The 17,862-nt window shown below is 48.2% G+C and overlaps 1 protein-coding gene across 1 annotated transcript in view; it reads right to left on the bottom strand.

Moving 5' to 3' along the window:
• Positions 1 to 17,221, bottom strand: part of LOC142771833 (uncharacterized) — a 35,216-nt gene extending 17,995 nt beyond the window's left edge. The window contains exon 1 of the mRNA XM_075873735.1: positions 17,054 to 17,221. The gene's annotated coding sequence lies outside the window, so the exon portion shown is untranslated. The remainder of the gene's footprint in view (positions 1 to 17,053) is intronic.
• Between the last annotated feature and the right edge of the window lie 641 nt (positions 17,222 to 17,862).

Below are 17,862 nucleotides of genomic sequence, written 5' to 3'. Positions count from 1 at the left end.
GTTGCCTACCGTGGAGAAGTTGAGCAGGAGACACTCCAGTGGTGCCTTGTGGTGTGAACCTGTACGAAGCTAAACATTCAGTTAAGACTTGCTTGAGGGGACGGTGCTCTAATTGGGCGATCTGGATATGTTCCTTCAGAACGCGATTAAAGCGCTCGATTTGCCCATTTGATTGGGGATAGAAAACTGATGACCTCAAGTGCTGAATTCTTCGTTGTGAAAGAAAAGCCTCGAAATGTTGGGACTGAAACTGTGGACCATTGTCCGTAACTATGGCATCAGGAAACCCTTTCCGGCTGAAGATTGAAGACAGAAATTCAATGATGACCTCAGAAGTAACCGTATGTGTGAAACAAATTTCTGGCCATTTGGAATGGTAGTCGATGCGAGAAACAATGAACCGGGCATTTTGCGGAACATTATGCAAAGGACCGATGATGTCCATGTCGAGTTTCTGCCAAGGCCGATCAGGCCACTGGACTGGGTGCAACGGAGAAAATGCAGGTTTGGCAGACTTGTCAGCTGCCTGACATATATGGCAGTTGTAAACTGCATGCTCGACCTGCTTGTCTAAGGCTGGCCACCAGTACCTGTCTCGGAGATTCTGTTTGGTGCGGACAATGCCTGGATGGGTCTCATGGGCAAGCTGTATTAGCTTGTTACGGAAAGAAGCAGGGGGAATCACGCGTTCATCGCGGAAAAGCAAGTCCTCGACACAAGACAGTTCCTGTCGGACTGCGAAGTAAGGCAAGAATTCAGAAGCAAGAGCACCTTTGGAAGGCCATTCTTCACGTAAATATTTGAGAACTTGAGACAAAGTGGAATCTGCAGCTGTAGCTGCCTGAAGCTCAGCTTTAGTAATGCAGGAAGTAACTAATGAAACAACTTCCTCATCCCGCTCTTCAGTAACCGGTATCTGAAGAGGAAGGCGCGACAGTGCATCAGCAACCACGTTATTAGAACCCTTACAATATTGAACACTGAAATTATAATGCATGAGTTTGGCACACCAACGGGAAATGCGAATGGGGCGGCGGCCTTCGGATCCTGCAGAAAGAAGAGCAACTAGTGCTTGGTGATCTGTACGTAATGTGAAGTGCCGGCCCCATAAGTAAACATACCATTTCTCACAGGCAAAAAGACAAGCGAGAGCTTCACGCTCTCCTACTGAATATCTGCGTTCAGCAGGGGTCAATGTACGAGATGCAAAAGCAATAGTGATCAGCTGATCATCTGAGTTGTTGAAACACTGCTCCCAGTCCAACATCGAACGCATCTGTCGTGATGACGATGGGAAGCTTCTCATTGAAAATACTAACAGCTGGCTTTGAGGCCAGTATTGACTTAACTCGAATGAAGCTCTGCTCAGCTTCAGCTGACCATTTAAAAGGCTGTGCTTGACGAAGTAGAGTACGCAGTGGTTCAACAACATCAGCATAGTGAGGAACAAACTTGGCATAATAACCAACAAGACCTAGAAAAAGATTGCAAGGTTTTGGCGTCAGTAGGCCGTGGGGCATTGACAATGGCCTGAACTTTAGATTCAACAGGTGTCGAGCCGCGGGAACTGACATTATGTCCTAGAAATTGTAACTCATTCACAGAAAAAATGCACTTGTTATTAAGTTTCATACCATATTCACTGATGCGGTTGAGAACAGTATGCAAGTTAGCATCGTGCTCTTCGCGAGTACGTCCCCACACCAAAATATCATCCAAGTAACAAAGGGCGCCATTACAACCCTTAAGAATAATTGACATCATTTTCTGAAACACTGCAGGGGCAGATGCAAGCCCGAAACACACGCGGCGAAACCGAAACAAGCCTTCGTGCGATACAAATGTGGTCAAGTCTCTACTGCACTCAGAAAGTTCAACTTGGTGATAAGCGGACGCGAGGTCCAGCTTGGAGAAACATACCGCTCCGGAGAGCTGATGAAGCAGTTCTTCAATGTGAGGAAGTGGAAACCCGTCTACGACGATCGCCTTGTTCGGTTCTTGTAAGTCGACGCATAGTCGAAGGGACCCATCTTTTTTCTTGATGACGACCAGTGGAGAAACCCAGTCGGAAGCAGAGACAGGCTCGATGATTCCGCTGGCTTGAAGGCGAGACAGTTCCGCAGAGACTTGCTCACGGAGAAGAAGAGGAATGCGGCGCAGCTTGGCACGCACAGGGCACACACCTGGTCGACGCATCACTTTATGCACAAAACCACGCACACAACCCAGTTCACGGGTGAACAGGTGGTGGAATTCAGAAGGCGCGTTGGCCGGAAGATCATCTTGGACGTCGACTTGAGCACACGTCATAGACGCACCGACGATGTTGATGGACAAAGCCCTGATGGCATCACGTCCCAAAAGTGAGCTGCCATTGGCTGTTACATAAAAAAATTGCCCGCAGCTTCCCTCGGGGGAACACTGAGGAGGATGCGGAGCATATAATTGGTTAACGGGGTGTTAAAGTGCGACTTACTTGGGTTGATGGCTAAATTGGTTAACGTGGTTGTGAAATGGGGTGTTAAATTGCGACTTACTTGGGTCGATGGCTAAATTGGTTAACGTGGTTGTAGGAGGGGGTGTTAAATGAGTGAACACGTACACACGTATGCAAATGGGCGGCGCTGGTCGAAGGGACGTCGATCATTGTGTTTGTGGATTCGTTGGAATTCATTTCACCGCGACTTTGGACGTCGACGCGCCGTACAAACCAACCGACGAGCGGCAACTGAGCGAGCGAGCGCCGACCTTGAGTATATATACAGCGCGACGGCGCATGCACTGTCAGCTGTCGAATGTTCGAGAAGGGGGAGAAGCGCAACGGCGCATGCGCGCGCGTCAGCTGCCGATGTTCTCGAAGCGCGACGGCGCATGCGCGCGCGTCAGCTGCCGATGTTCTCGAAGCGTGACGGCGCATGCGCGCTACATTATAGAGCTAGCGAATGTTCGTGAAGAGGAGAAGCGCACGTGGTGTGTAGAGGAGGAAGGGTGCACAGATGGTGGAAGAGTGAAGCGCGCGCGGTGTGTAGAGGAGGAAGGGATGCACAGATGGTGGAAGAAGGAGGAGGAAGCTTGCGGACGGCGCCGCACTACAAGCCTCGAGTATTAGATGCTCCGCATCTAAAAGTAATGGAAGCAGTGCGACTGCAATAGGAGACCTGAGCTGTAAATTGACCGAAATTATCAATCGTTTCCTTGGAATATGTTTGTAGAACGACGTGTGAAGGCAAAAGCCGAATGTTGGAAAAGTGACTGTGAAAGTCAGCGGCACTGATCAAAGAGACTGAGGCACCAGTGTCCACGAGAATTGACAAGGGCACATGGCCCACTGAAACTACGATGCTGGGCTCGGACGTAGTGTGGAGGCCATCCACATTTAAAACAGTGACCGTATTGGTTTGTGCAGTGCTCGATGGAGCGGACGAAGAAACTGGTTCCGGAAGATTCGCTGGACGGGAATTGCATACGGACTGAAAATGTCCGATTTTTCCGCACGCAAGACAAGTGCGGTTTCTCGCGGGACACTGCGCGAAATTGGCTAAATGCCGAGCCGACCCACAACGAAAGCAATGCGCGGTTGCGCTTGGAGAAGAAAATTGCGAACGCGAATTAGGAGCTCGGTGCTGTTCCTGAAAACCAGAGTTTGGCGGAATGGGGTCGCCATATTGTCGGCTTCCTCGCCCCCGTGACGCAGAGGGGCCGCCATGTTGGCCGCCGCGCCGAGACGAAGATGAAGGGCCGCCATGTTGACGCGTCCCGTGAAACGAAGAGCCGCCGCCTTGGCCCCCCGCAGCAGAAAGTTGCTGCACTGAATGCGGAGCGAATTGCTCCAACTGGGAGCGAATAAGCACGTCCTCTCGCGCAATCGAGAGGGCTTCGGATAATGAAATCGAGGAGCCCTTTTGAAGCATGCGGCAGCGGACGTTTTGCGAGGCTACCCTGGTGAAAAGCTGATGGCGGATCATATCGTCCTCGAGCGCGCCGAAACCGCACGACGCGGCGAGCGTTCGAAGAGAAGTAATAAACTCGGCGACTGGCTCACCAGGCAATTGTCGCCTTTCTTGGAATTTCATGCGTGCGAGATAATCGCACGAAACATCTTTAAAATGCTCATCGAAAAGAGCAACAGCATTCTTGAAGGCATCGCCCGACGCTGGCGTCGGCGACGCGTTGGTGGCTTCCAAAGTATAAAAGAGCTTTAACCCGGCAGGGCCCAACACGTTGAGCAGCAGGGCCTTGCGACGCTCGGGATTGCTGGCGTCCTCCCCGACCGCGTCTGCGTAGGCCTGAAACACCAATTTCCAGTCCGCCCACGGAAGTGGCGGGTCTCCGGGCAAATGAAGAAATAGGGGAGGTGGAATAGGAGACGCCATTTCAAGTAAGAAGAATGGAGAGGTGCAGTCGAGAAGAAAATGACGCCAGTTCACTGTTTGAAGAAGACGACAGAGGCGGCGTAGCTGAATGAAGAAGGAATGAAGCGACGCGGCACGCAGGAGCCACCTTGCTGGGAACAAAGAGCGTCTAGGGTTATCAGAGTAGGTCCGTTAGAAGCACGAAACAGACGATCACGGAAAACGAAATGGGTTCTTACAGGTCCTCGTCGCCATTGCTGTGTTGCGGGCTGGCTGGTCCCGACGAAGCAGAAGAAGAAGACGGCCGACGGAGACGTACGGCCGGCGGGGACGCCAACCAGCCCGAACACGCGGGTTGGCGCGAAACGCCGAAGGAAAAGTACAACACAGGCACTCCACGGTTACCCAACACACACTGCCTTTATTTTACAGTCGCCTTGGAATGATTAAGGTCCCTAGATGAAACAAGTTTCATCTAAGGACCTTAGGAATGATTAAGGTCCCTAGATGAAACAAGTTAGGAATGATGCCAGAGCGGCGCCCCCTGGCATTCTCACATGTCAATCCGAAACCGAAACCCCAGAACACAACAAATACATTTAGGCGCACGCTAAAAGAATACCCGGCGGTAAAATAATTTTCGGAGCCTCCCGTTCCCCCACAACTATATATTGGTTTTAAGACGCAAGCCTGCAATGGTTAATAAAGACGATCGTCATTGTTCGGGTACTTCAGCGCAAACATTTTGCTCCGTTTGTTGGTGTCTGTCGAAGAATTCCTTCACCTGTCGAAAGTTAGACGACTTGCTCAACGCCCCCACATCTTCATCTGGTGGCTGAATTCATACTTGTTAACACTGACAATCAAAAACGCAAATGTGACACATACTCGAGGCGCAACATCAATACGTAGATGCTAGGCAGTGCGCCTTTTCAGTTTAAAAATGCATATATACGTAATTCCAAAGATCGAAGTGCTCATTACGCTGCGCTGATAATGTGACGCTACGAACGAAAAAGTGGTTGTTTCCTACGCTTCACTAAAAAAAAAAATTAGGGCCTTTGACTAAATCACTGATCTCTACCAGGGGGAAGTCAGTGGACTAAAACGACCCATTGCTGCCACCTATCAGTGGCTCTGCGCTCTAAAGAACTTTTTTTTTCACATTGCTGCCAGATGGTACCATACTTAAAGCAGCGCCTCCAGACAGAAGGCTATCGTCTTTCGACATCTTTTGCAGCGATACACGGAGATACGGGGTCAATTTTTATTTTCACAGTGTTTCGAATCTATGAACTGTCTGAAATATTAAACTGCATATAGACCAGCGCAAAGAAGGCAATTGGGTGAGAGGCAGACAGAAAGGTATACAGGTGGGCAGATGAGATTAGGAAGGTTGCGGGTATACAGTGGCAGCAACAAGCACAGGACAGCGTTGACTGACGGAACATGAAAGATGCCTTTGTCATGCAGTGGGCGTATAGTCAGACTGATGATGATAAAAGCAGTGCATGCTTGGCATGTCTTCGCTCACGACGCAACCATCACATCCAATGCCACTTGATGCACAAACGTGGGCAGCGCACTCATGCCCAAGCAGCGTCACTGTTTTCTCAGTGGCCCGTACAGAATATCAGCGTTAGTTGTGCGATGTGGCTTTCAGAAAGCCTGTGTGACACTTATGTCATTGCCGGTAATGGAAGCTATTGTATAATGGAATCGACGCTTGTGCAATATTATTGACATTGCTTGGTGGTTCAGCCACTAGCTAGCTCAACACGAACGCTCCCCAGCGAGTTTGATTGGCGCTACAGTTGCGTATTTTTGGTGCCTGTTGCTGAGAAGTTACTCCCGCATGCCGACATCTAAGCGTGCCTAAGTCATGATGCAGGCAGTACTTATTTCTTCCACCGTTTCCGAGGTAGTATTTCTCTGCCCCACCGTGGTGTTGTGGCTAAAGTACTCGGCTGCTGACCTGCCGGTCACGGGATTGAAACCCGGTTGCGGCGGCTGCGTCTTTGAGGGAGGCGAAAATGCTGTAGGCCCATGTGCTCAGATTTGGGTGCATGTTAACGAACCCCAGGTGGTCGAAATTTCCGGAGCCCTCCACTACGGCGTCTCTCATAATCATATGGTGATTTTGGGACGTTTAACTCCACATATCAAATCAATCGAAATAGTATCTCGGCAACAGCGCCCAGCGCTTCGCGGCTAGCATATCAGTCAATGTAGTCCTTGTCACTTATCCGAGCGTTTGTGTTAAGCTTGCTGACGACTGTAACTATGCTATAAAGCGCCGTACGTGCTTCGGTGAATGCGCACATATCCATAATAATTTCCTAAAACGCCCAGGTGATCTTGAGACACGCCTCGTATATATTCTCACACACATACTCACACCATCGCATGTAACTTTGATCGCGAGACCCCACCGGAGGGTCACGCAGGTGCAAGTTTTGTTTTTGAAGAGGCTTTAGATACGCATGCTCGTAGCTGTGTCGGATCCGCGGAACCGACAATTTCGTCCAGCGGCACACTACATTCGTCTCCTGAACTTCTGATATGCGAGTGACTGCGCAAAAGGTGCAACACAACTGTTTGCACAGGTGTGTACTGCGCCCGTTAATCTGCAAGTGCTTGGGACACTGCAAAAGCTAACGATTGAGTACAGACACGAACTTTTTATTAAAAGGCAACAGAATTATGTAGGTTTGGTAGAGGGTTTACATTCCATATACGAGTTGTCACAACTGTAATTGTCAAAGCAACTAAGCACAAAATACACAACAACATTCACGACTCAATTAACGCAAGTCCCATATAGGTACGAAAGCTTGCCAGTCTTCGTTCGCAGGCTGTCTCGAAGGAATCAAAATAAATATTTAGAAAGCAGATATAGAGCTAAGTAACGTTCAGCAGAGTGCTGTGGAAGATTGACTATACAATTTTTTATGACACTTTTGCTCTTAATCCAGTATTTGAAAGCTTGAACTACGAATAGTTAAGACAATATTTACTTCGATTTGCTGCAAGTTTCTCGAAATTGGTACAAATTGGAAAGGGGGGGGGGACACGTGTACATATATGCGACAGTGTCACAATAGCTAAATTCCAGCATTTGCAGTACTTAAACAATGCACACTCGATCATGCAGTCGCGTGTCTGACATCCGGTATCAGTGCAGCACTCTTTTGGCAACATATATACACAGCGACCCAACTGATACTGTTTCACACACTGCTGAAAAAAAACTACTCCACGTGAAGTTTGCACAACACTTTCCTATTACGCAAGGGAAGAAAACATAGATAGGCCCAGATAGGACGAAATGATCAGTGTATATCACATCGTATGCTTCTCAAGCGCCGAAATCAAGCCGATATGCAAGATAAAGCTGACTGGATTGCTTCTGGCGCCGCCTCTTCTGTCTTGCCCGTTAGCCTCTGCACCTCCTCCACAAGGTCAGTGCTTGAGTGCACCTTATTGAGAGCGTCCACGCCTTTCTCGTCACTGACGTCAGCACCCGAAACTACAAACTCCACAGCCTTCTTCGAGAGACAAGTGTTCCTGTTTAGAATCGCTTCCTCTCGCAGCTTCTCACGGAGTCGCCGGGACGGAGGGAAATCCTGAGAGTGTTCACGGTGTAGTTGAATCTCATGCCCTGGACAATGGTTTCCAGCTCTTTGGGAGAGATAACCCACTCGTTGCAAACACGCAATACGTTCAGCGTGTCGTTCGCGGCGAGCAACTCGGACAGAGAGGTCGCCAATTCGGGCGTCAGCGTTTGCGCGTACATCGTGAACTGTGTAACAGAACGATTCTCTCTTAAAGCGTCGAGAATGCAGACAACATGGCGCTCGTCGCCTTGTTCGACATAGTGGGTGACCCAGATTTCGCGGAGCGTCTTTGTACGCCTCACCAAGGAAGCGATGCCATTCGCGAGAGCGTTGAACGTGCGTCGAAGGGGTAGGAGGGTGAGGCCACAAAGTGTCTTGTCTGCAACCACGGCGTCGAAAAACTCCCCAAGAACAGCCTCGTCGACCGAGGAGGTCACGGTGACCGACAACCTGGGACAGCCCATTTGTCTGCGGACGAGCGTGGTGAGCTCTGGAAGAAGTTCCTCGGGCCACACGATCTGAAGCCTTTTGAATACATTAGCGTAGCGTTCCTGCTTCAGCAATGACAAGACTATATCCTTTTCTACGGGACACACTTCTCTGATGTCTACGACTTCCAGCGTCGAGTTGGATGCCAGCACATTGGCGAAGGCGATAATGGTGTCGGAAGACAAGTTCATGTCGTCTAGACTGAACGTCTTGATGGTCTCGTTTTCAGCAAGAGCTTCCGTGAGAACTGCGACGCCTTCGTCGCATCCGCAGGAGTTGCCGAGACTTAGTTCCGTCAAGTACTTTCCCTGTCGGATATAGCAGGCAACATCCTTCGCGTATCCAATGCCTGGATTCTCGCAGCGCATTTTTAATGAGTGCAGCTCCCTAATCAACCCGGTCAGATTTGTGTCCAAGTCCTTGCCTTTGCAGTCTATGGTGATGGCGAGTTCTTCCAGCCAAGGACATTCCTCCAAACCATCGAAGGCGACTTTGAACGACCTTAGTGAGATTCGGCACAGATGGAGTGACAGAACGGGTGGTCCTGCGCTCAATATTCGCCGGAGCAGAGCGGCGTTTTTTTCCGAAAGCTGGTCGTATACGAGTTCAGCACCGTCCTGCGTCTCCTCTGGATCGTCTTCGGGTCGCTCAAGTACTTTGCCTAGCTGGTAGAACGACTCAACTTCAGCATCCTGGGTGCCCAAATTCATGGTTGATGCTTCAGCCCTGTCCACTTCACGAAGGATGTTTTGTTTTTCTTTTTGGTTTCGTTATGCGTCCGAAGTGCGAATGGTGCCGTGAGGATATCAATGGGACGGCAGGTGAGGCGAACTTTATCGAACCTAGGATATCCGTGCCGTGATGTCGCGAGGTCGTGGATGTGCAACTCCCCGTGAATGTCGACTTTGTGGTATCGTGAGACACATAAAAAAAACCGACGTGTCCGTCAACAACCGATGGAAACCTTGTAGCAGATTCACAGTTTCCAATGCTCAAAAAAAAAAAAAGCCTGGTAGAAGAAAGCGGAAACGTATTGGTATAAGTTCCATATATTTATACTTACAGATAGCGAAAAATAAAGACACGTAAACAGGACATTATGTGCGGCATCTCTGAGCAGTTGATGAAAATCTTAAAGTAACCTATTTCTGAAATTGCGCAGAATGGAATGTGAGCCCACTACACGCACATGACATGCTCCGATTTTTGTGTGAACGTATAAAGCAGCAGTTGTACCTGAAAAGAAAATCAACTGAAGCTACACATTGCGTGTTGCTCAATAAATCTTTTTTTTTAACTGTAGAGTGTAGCTGTACAGAAGACAGGAATCTTTTCTTTATCATCATAATGTGAAACGGACAATTGAAAGCAACTCGTGGGAAGCCAGGCCATACAGAAATGGGTCAGACAAAAGCACCAGGTTGCCCCGCCGTGGTGGTCTAGTGGCTAAGGTACTCGGCTGCTGACCAGCAGGTCGCGGGATCGAATCCCGGCAGCGGCGGCTGCATTTCCGATGGAGGTGGAAATGTTGTAGGCCCGTGTGCTCAGATTTGGGTGCGCGTTAAAGAACCCCAGGTGGTCGAAATTTCTGGAGCCTTCCACTACGGCGTCTCTCATAATCATATGGTGGTTTTGGGACGTTAAACCCCACATATCAATCAATCAAATCAAAAGCACCAGGTACTCACTGTTTTTAGTGCATGATAGAGATGTGTTCACTGCAGTACACAGGAAAGGGCTATTAGTAAAGCAGCAAAGGCGAATATTTAAGCAACTTATGGTGTTCTTATTTATCGCTTCCTACTTTTCAGTGTTGCATGGGCTGATTTTCAACTTATGGTAATTTTCGACAAGGATAGGGCTATAATGTGGTTGTAGAGTAAGGGGGAGTTCAAGAGGACGAGGAAGATCAAGATTTAGGTAAGGCTTTAATGAAGGTATAGCGGCTAGAAAGGGAGGTGAAGCAACACCGGTCGCGGGGTGCACCAGCATATCCTGTCATCTGCGGCGGCGCCACCGTCGCAGTTTAGATCGGCCGGCCACGGTGGATGCCCTGCTGCCAAGCTTGCAGACGCGCGTCGATCGAGATGGTAGAAACCTCGAGAGCTTTCAAACAAGGAATTTTAACGTGATAGCATTGAATAGCTCATTTCGCAGAAATTCAGACGTCGGTGTAAGCGTTGGAGTCACCGTCGGCAGTTGTGAGCGAAAAGTAATCTTGTGCGTGACCAAAAAAATCAAGAAAGATGTAAAGAAAATCAATAATTTCTGGGTCCTTGTGAGAGTTGAACTTGGGTCGTTTGCGTGGCGTATAGCGGTTATACTACACAGCCATGCGTCTGCTTGGGAATACAGTGAGGATAGCGTTCACGCTTTACAAACACACTCATCCTGCACATGACAGGCTTCACAATGCAACATGTGATACCACAGCAGTATTGCGTGGTACAAGCGTGCATTGCGATCGGGCGTCAGAACGTATGATTATCATAAGGACTTGAAGCCGGCCGGCCACCCATGACAAGAGGCAGATTCGTTACTGTGCGTACTTCCTTTAGTGCACGTAGTTGGGGCATAGCAAGTTCCGGATTTCATGCGAATAACTTCTCGTTTTCCAAAACGTGCTACCAAATACACAGAATGCAGCCATGTGCGAACGCTTCAGTGACACAAATCACTTTGAACTTTATCAATTACACTTTAGTAATCTACAATTTGAACTTCTCGCATAAGGTCATAAAATAAAAACATTATGAGGAAGAGCTTTATCGAAGACGAGCTAGAGCTGGCACACGCTGATGATGGTGTCTACAAATGAAGAAATTATACAGATGATGGTGACACGTCCAATTAATAAAGAAGAGTCAGTGACTGCGCTCACACTGATTCCCCGTCACGCTGGAAGCGGCCTACTGGCCGCGCGAGAGACAATATTAGGAATTGCGTCGGATAATACAGCTTTACGTGCACAATTTCTGTCTCGCGACAACAATGGTTGGAGGGAGCGTTAAGTTGGTGAGATGCGGTAATTAACGAAGGGCGTTTGTTCAATGACCGTATAAGGTCCTATAAAACGACTGAGGAATGTTTCACATAAGCCGGGCACACGAGCGGAAGTCCAGAGAAGAACTTGTCTCCTGGAGGAAAGGTGACAGCACGGTGAGTTGAGTCGTAGCGAGACTTGCGAGCTTCCTGAGAGATGCCGCTGTTGATTCGGACCAGATGACGGCAGTGCTCGAGGCGAGACAAAAATTGTGTGGATAAAGGGCCTGCTGAGGTAGCAGGAGCCAAAAGGAAGGAGACGTCCAGAGTTACATTAGGAGAGCGACCATGGACCAGAAAATAGGGAGAAAAGGCGGTGGTGCGTAGAGCAGCCGTATTGTGGGCGAACGTTACGAATGACAAAATGGCGTCCCGATTCATGCGGTCAGGGTTTACGTACATAACAATCATGTCCGAGAGGATACGATGAAAGCGTTCCGTCAAGCCATTTGTTTGTGGATGATAAGTAGAAGTTGTCTTGTGGGTGGTCTTGGCAGCGCATAGAACCTCAGCAACAATAGAGGAAAGAAAGACCTTGCCGCGGTCGCTGAGCAGAACACGTGGAGCTCCATAGCATAAAAATATGTTACGCAGAAAAAAATCGGCTACTTCAGTGGCTTTACCAGCGTGCAGCGAGGCTGTTTCCGCGCAACGAGTGAGGTGGTCAACAGCCGTCACAATCCAACGATTTCCATTGGATGTCACGGGAAGGGGGCCGTACAAGTCTACCCCGACGACTTCGAATGGCAACTTCGGGACAAGGAAGAGGTTGGAGAAAGCCAGAAGGAGCAGTTGATGGAGTGGAGATGCAAGCGTTGTGAAATCGCGTATGAAGCGCCGAAAGTAGGATGCCCAGCCGAGAAAACTGCGCAGGTCTTTTTGACGCAACGAACGGGAAAACTCGAGGACGGCGACAAGCTTTTCAGGATCCGATCGAATACTGTTTTTGCTGACTAAGTGCCCTAGAACCTTGACCATCCTGCTTGCGAAGGTGCATTTTATCGTATTGAGCTGTAAACCAGCTTTTGCAAAGCAACCTAGGACTTCTTCGAGACATTGCAGATGTTGCGGAAATGTAGACGAAAATACTATGATGTCATCAAGGTAGAAAAGCAGGTATTCCACTTCAGGCCACGCAATACGCTATCGATCATACATTCGAAGGTAGTGGGCGCGTTACAAAGTCTGAAAGGCATTACGTTAAATTCATATAGCCTATCTGGGGTGGTAAAAGCCGTCTTCTCTTTGTCAGATTCGGACACTGGTATTTGCCAGAAGCCCGATCGCAGGTCAAGGCTGGAAGAATACTCTGCGCCATGCAACGAATCTAGTGCGTCGTCGATTCTTGGGAGTGAGTAAACATCTTTGCGCGTTAATTTGTTCAGTGGCCGGTAATCAACGCAAAAACGTACTGTTCCGTTTTTCTTTTGCACCAAAACAACTGGCGAAGACGTTGAAGCATGTCCGAGACGTTTTTCTCGATTATCTTCCTTTCTGCAAGAGACACACGGTATGGGCGCCGGTGAATAATAATTTGGAAGCCTTCAGTCTGAATACGGTGAGTCGCGGAAGTTGTCATACCAAGGACAGTATACATGTATAATGAGCGTCGAACAAATAGATGTCTGTTCAATAAATTCAGCAATTCTTGACTCTGGGCTGCTGTCAGACCAGGTGGCTTATCGTCACCGATAGAGGAGGGGGAGAGTTGAGTGGCGGCGAGCTTGGCTCTGGTAGGTCTTCTTGACTTGGAAGGGCAACAATTGCAACGGGATGCAGGTCAATATCGCAGGTGACTGTACAGATCCGCATCTCGTTGCAATTGTTGCCCTTCCAAGTCAAGAAGACCTACCAGAGACGATCAATGTGTGCCAGGTCGAGCTGGCACACACTGACGATGGTATCTACAGATGAGGAAATTATACAGATCATAATGACATGTCCAATTGATAAAGAAGAGTCGGTGGCTGCGCTCACAATATTCACTAAGTGGTTGAAGTACAGAATAGGGACAGGATATCGCTATCGCGTTCAACTCTTAAAGGCGAAGTTTAACGATTCCCAATTTTTTTAATGCGGAATACAGCTGCGCATTTTACTAGGTATGATAAACATTGCACAGAATTCAGCGAGGCCGAAACAATGAGCTATTTCTACTGCCACGCAAACGTATGAGGCAGCATACTTAGCGATTACACTGTGTGTTTGTTTACATGTGCCGCTTCAAACATTGGCGCAGCAGTCAGTAAAGACCCTTAATTACAAAATGACATGATCTACGTGAACCGTTTAATACTATGCAGTTTTTAAGGACGGTACGTCATTTTACTAATTTCGCGGTTGTTTACTTTTTGTGTGTCAGACAAAAGCTTTATGTATAGGTGCAGTAAAGTTACACTGCAAAGGCTTGAACACTATACGCGGTCTGCAAAGGCTTGAACACTATACGCGTTTATTCTTGTACATCACAACTATCGTGTAAGAGGCAGTTCCAAAACAAGCAATGGTAATGAAAAGTCGAATCACGTAATGAAACCCAAGCAACGCGACGAACCTTCCAATAGCGCATTCACTGACATCGCTTGCTTTCTTGTACCACGTTTACCGCCTTTACTATATTATGCAGCCTTGTCAATACATAAAACTTGATCAGGTTTAACTAACAGTTTTAACTAACGGTTAGTTAAAACTGTGGAAGGTTCGCAATGAACACAGGACTGTTCAATTTTTGCTGGCGTTAAAATCAAGTTCATTGCGCTATTTGCCCCCAGTTTGTTGAAGTTGAAGCACTGTGTGAACGAGTCTTGCTCGTCGCAGGCTTTGTAGGCTTGCTCATCGTTATTCACGCCATGACAATGCTTTGAAATTTCACCAACGACAGCGCAAACGTAGCAACGGAGGCGCACACAGTACGCGTGCCATACACGTGCTATTGACGCTTCTGACCGGCGAGAGCGATATAAGAAGCTATGCGTGCGCCACCTCTAGTTGGCATGAACAAGTGCTACTCCCTCCGCCGTCGATTGCTGGCTGTGGCTGCGTTGCTCCCACTTCCCCTTCTTACGACCAAAATGAAGGTAGAGTAACGTAAGGATTCAGCTGCTCCGAGCACAGCGTGAGCACGCGGGAGGCTTCCCGACGCGCTGGGCTCGGAGGCAGCTTTGCAGCTGCTGTGACAGTTCAATAATCACGTGATTATAGGCGGCGCGGGGGCGAGCTTTGAGCACTCGAAAATTGTCAAGCAAGTATTTAGACAACAGCCGAATGCCAAGCCAAAAGGAAACATCGGTTAAGAACAAGGGGAAGGAAACAGAGAGGGATATGCGGAAGATGGGAATGCTTACGAAATCATAGGACCTACCGAATTTTTAAGTAGGAAATTGCAAGGGAAAAGATCTACGATAATTCTCGGAGTAGTTCTCTGCTCTTCGATGCTAGAACGGGAGTATCGCTGATCAAGACGTATACCGAGCTAAATACGAAGGCACAGGCACGGTATGTAGTGCGTGTGGAGAGGAAGAGGAAACTGCGAATCACTTGATAATGTTCTGTAAAGGGCTTCTCCCTATAGTTCAGGATGATGGCACCGAATTTTTCAAATCATTGAGGTTTAGAGCCGTAGAAGGCAAAATAGACTTTAAACGGGTAGAAATAACCAGAAGGAGGCTCACTGATTGGTGGCTACAATCGAGGCGCGAGTGAAATTCGATACTAAACACACAGTGATAGTACTTAACTTTATGGCTAGGTAGCGTGAGCCACCACCCGATCTAAAGGGCACAGCCGAATAAATGCATCCAACCACCCAGCACTGGGGTTTAGGGACAGGAAGAGAAAATAGACTTTAAGCGGGTAGAAATAACTAGGAGGTTATCTGATTGGTGGCCACAATCAAAGCACGAGTGAAAATTAAACACTTCACTGCAAAGTGCCAGTGCTTATCTTCACCGTTTAAAGAAAAAAAGATAAATTTAGTTTTTGTTCACTAAGTATTACGGCTAGGTGTCGTTAGCCGCCGCCTTATCTAAAGGGTACAGTCGCGCGTGATATAAAGGTTATCGCACGAGCGTCGACCTGCCTAACGTCCCAGAGGCCTAGCGACACGTTCTAGAACTATGGAAATCAAGATCGCGCATTCTCTTATCTCTCGTTAGTTTCCTACTATCGCCCCTATTCAACTATACACAGTTTTTCACTATTTTGAGCTTTCCATTTGTTGCGATCAAGTGTATTTTTCGTGCACTCTTATTTCCACAGGTGATTGCAAGATTACTTGGAAATATGAGTTGAAGCTAGAGCTTGACACTGCTTCGTTTAATCAGCTTCCTAAGGCGGGAGTGATCGCAGCTAGAGGAACACCGAAGAGAGTGAGTGAAGCTTGCATGACACCACCCTCTCTTCGAAAGAGCATTCTGGGACGTGGCGCTGTTGTAGTAATATGTAGACGCTCGCACGATAACTTTCATATCACGCGCGTATGTGCAGCCACATCAATCCATCCATCTATTCATCCAGCTGGGCGGCGCCACCGGAGCGTGATCGCCACGACGTCGATACAAGCGCCTCCGTATTTCGACGGTGCCTACCAGTGTTTACACACGTGGCATAGGTCTGTAGATGACTTGTACAGGCGTCACTGAAACAGCCACGTTGCAGCACTAACGCAGTGTGTTACGGGAAATTTATGATGTAACGTTAGTGTCACAGCGCCCTCGATCGGATGGCGCGCAAAACGAAGAGCAAGTGACCACAAAGGGAAGAAAATAAAGATGGCGCTTGGTGGTGGCACGTGATGCGACGGCTCCCGTTTCCTACTGGCGTCGATTATGGTTCAGAGGTGGCTCTCTTTCGCGTTTGGCCCCTGGGACAATGCCTACAGCATTATTGCATTCTCGTTCCTTTGTTATTCAAGCACAGAGGCCTGCTAACGCTCCAGCCCGCCCTGAGCTGGTTAATGGCCGAGTGAGTATACTACCTCGACGTCACACAAGCCACCATGCTATTAGTACATGACGTAACTTTCAAGATATAAGTAAACCTTACGTGAAAATATTTGGCCGAGTTGGTGACGCATGACGAACCGTAATGCAACTAGTGAGGCAAAGACGAACAATGCACCGTTCGTCCTTTTTGGTCAGTTGTTGCGCAGCGGTCCGTCAAGACGGCACGTGATGACAGTACCAAATGTCGATGCCTACAAACGTCAACCCGTCTATCCGTTCAACAAGTTTGCCTATAGGATGCATCGGAAACTACCTACAGCAGCAGAACTTATAATAGGAAAAAGTTCTCTTGCTGGCGTCTCATGTTTTTCATACTGGAACAGAATATAATGCATCACGGGAAATGAAACAACGGCCCCGCCGGCCAAACAGAGCGCTCTGTCCTCTCGTGTTGCCAGCTCGACCGTTTCTTCCTATTCTGCTATGCGCTCATCAAGTTCAAGCATCTTTTTCTCGACTTCGGCGCACACATCTGCATTTTTCCACCTGTTACACGCTACTCCAAATCACCCAAATTCCTTTCGAAATGAATGCTAACGGCGACACTCACCTCGTGTTCCAGACTCGCTGCCTTCTAGGATTCCAGTCGCTGTGAAGCTTTGGAAAGTGCCACGCTTCGTTCAAGAAGCCTTGGTAAACCGGACTGATGCAGGCTTGCAGGTGCCATCGTGTTGCGTCGCCTGTCGAGCACTGATGATGCGCCTCCTGCATATACATACGTTCGAATCATTATTGTTTTGGGGCATGCGCACGAGCAACTCGATGGCAACCGAGCGTTTCAACCGGACAAAACAACTAAGGGGGCAGCAGGGTACGCGCCGTGATAAAGGAAGCCAGTTCAGTTACAAACGCAAAACGGTGATCTCGGTGACTGCCGCGGTGAAGACTTGTAATGAAGATAACTTGGGCAAAGTACACAGATACAATCGGGCGAGTCATCATCGAGCGTAGATGATGTGCATACTAGTAAGAGCGTGCGCGATCACGAGCGAAAAATGGATAAAACGTCGCTTCACAAAATATTGTTCACGGGTTGTCAAACGCGATTGCACACGGATACCAAAACGAGGTTTTGCTTCTAGATCGCTTTTGTAATGTTGCTACTTTAATTACTTCATTGTGAAAGTTTCGGAAAAAAAATCACAATGAAGAAGAGTGCCCTCATGATACCATCGTAATTGCGTACATTAATTCATAAAAAGTCGCATAACCTTTACAGTGTGGCACAAGAATTCATCAATCCATCCATCTATCCGTCCGTCTGGGACCCAGATTTCTTTCCAGGTTTGCACCTTAACTGGATGATTATGTACAAATAATTCGTACGGCTCTGTTGTTAACCTTTGCGTGTTAAATTTT

The sequence above is a fragment of the Rhipicephalus microplus genome, chromosome 9 (assembly GCF_043290135.1).
Source record: "Rhipicephalus microplus isolate Deutch F79 chromosome 9, USDA_Rmic, whole genome shotgun sequence".
Lineage (NCBI taxonomy): Eukaryota > Metazoa > Arthropoda > Arachnida > Ixodida > Ixodidae > Rhipicephalus > Rhipicephalus microplus.
Note: the sequence above shows the minus strand (reverse complement) of the source record. Positions and strands in the feature narration are given on the sequence as shown.